The following is a 1,792-nucleotide window of genomic DNA, read 5'->3' as shown; positions in this document are numbered from 1 at the left end:
TTCATCTGTTAATATAACTAGTGTGCACACAAGGGAAGAGGCCACTATCACCCTTAAAGTTTCATTCTTGGTGCAAGAGGACTCCCCATCGACACTGGATATCAGCATTAAGTCATGCCATCAAGCGTGAAAGTCCCTACTATGCAATGAGGGGACAGCTGAACACGGGGAAGGTTAAGAGCAGGGATTTTCAGTCAGACTCTGTGTTAGTCAGTTCAGGCTACCATAACAAATACCACAGACAGGGTGGCTTAAACATCAGACATTTATTTTCTCACAGTTCTGAAGGCTGGAAGTCCAAGACCAAGGTGCCTTCATGGTTTATTTCTGATAAGGAATCTCTTTCTGGCTTGTAGATGGCCGCCTTCTCAGTATGTCCTCACATGGACTCCTTCCTGTGTGTTTTGAAGAGAGAAAGATCACTGGTGTCTCTTCCTCTTCTTAAAAGGATTCCAGCCCTAGGGCACCTGGGTGGCTCAGTCGATTAAGCATTTGCCTTTGGCACAGGTCATGGTTCCGGGGTCCTGGGAGGGGTCCTGGGACGGAGCCCCACATCGGCTCCCTGCCCAGCTGAGTGGGGAGTCTGCTTGTCCCTCCGCCCCTCCCCCTCACTCACATACTTGCACTCTCTCTCGCTCCCAAATAATTAAATAAAGTCTTTAAAAAAAAATGCCAGTCTTATTGGGTTAGGATAATCCCCACCCTGTGGCTTCATTTAGCCTTAGTTACCTCTTTAAAGGCTCTGTCTCTGCATATAATCACATTGGGGGTTAGGGCTTCAACATATAAATTTGGGGGGAGGGACACAATTCAGTCCATAACAGATTCTAAGCCCCACATTTACGAATTGTGAAATTACATCCTTGTACAACGTACTCATCTTTTTAAATCTCAGTTTTTCTACCTGTGAATATAGTCACTGTGAAGATACAGTGAGATAATACCCAGAAGATGTAGGCGGCCTCTAGTCAAGCATTGGTAGAGATTATTTTCTCTAGTGGACATATGGTAATAATCCCTCTCCAATTGCTGTGCATTTCAGAGCTCAGATCCCTGGACCCAGAGCAATCCCCTCCAATGACCTCCTGCTCTTGTTCTTTTAATCCTGTGTCTGACCTGCAAAAACAGTGGCCATGGGCTGTGAAGCCAGTTCTGAGTAATCTTCCCAGACAGGACGGCTTATCATCCCAAAGATGGTTCGTCCCTGTTCAGGCACAACCATGTGTGGCGTTTGCCGCCTTGTGTGAACACGAAGCCCCACCTATGACGTTTGCTCAGTGAGAGCAAGAGGTTAGGGGAGGGGGGAAGGAGTCTACCTGAAGAGCGCCCCAGAAATTGATGGGAATTATGGGTAGGGCAATCCCCTCTGCAGGTACTCCCTCTTTCCTCACAGTAGGTTCCCAGGGAAAATGGCCGCACCGTCTGTGACCCCCGACAAGTCTTTCCTTGAGAAAGAGACGGCAGTGCNGAAAGAGACAGCAGTGCTGTCTTGCTTCCATTCAGCGTTTTCTTTGCTGAGGCTCCCAGACTATCACTGGTCTCAGAAGGTGGTGGGTCCCATGTGCGGTGGCCCCTCCTGGGGGGTGGCGACAAAATAGGCAACTGAGTCACACATTTTCTTGCCTCCCAGGATGCTGGAGAGCTCTCACTTTGACGTCAGGATAGGAAATGAGACCGCTCAGTCCCTTAGACCCTGGTTTCACAGTCTAATGGTCTGAACGAAAGAGGGATTCCTAGAAGAGAAAATGTCCCTGTGTAGGAAGCCCTGGGGAGCACAACCAGGCCTGATCTG

The 1,792-nt window shown here is 48.8% G+C and overlaps 1 long non-coding RNA gene across 2 annotated transcripts; it reads right to left on the bottom strand.

Moving 5' to 3' along the window:
• Window positions 1–247: 247 nt before the first annotated feature.
• On the bottom strand, window positions 248–1,461 carry LOC117799263. 2 transcript variants are annotated; one of them, XR_004622957.1, is made up of 2 exons: window positions 1,117–1,461; window positions 248–395 (listed from the first exon to the last, which is right to left on the bottom strand). It is a non-coding gene; the product is annotated as an uncharacterized LOC117799263 (long non-coding RNA). The 2 variants fall into 2 exon arrangements; XR_004622956.1 differs by having other exon boundaries at window positions 1,317–1,461.
• Window positions 1,462–1,792: the final 331 nt, after the last annotated feature.

This window comes from Ailuropoda melanoleuca, unplaced genomic scaffold, assembly GCF_002007445.2.
Source record: "Ailuropoda melanoleuca isolate Jingjing unplaced genomic scaffold, ASM200744v2 unplaced-scaffold4625, whole genome shotgun sequence".
In the NCBI taxonomy this organism is placed as follows: Eukaryota; Metazoa; Chordata; class Mammalia; order Carnivora; family Ursidae; genus Ailuropoda; species Ailuropoda melanoleuca.
The sequence above is the reverse complement of the archived record's forward strand: the minus strand, read 5'-3'. Positions and strand labels throughout refer to the sequence as shown.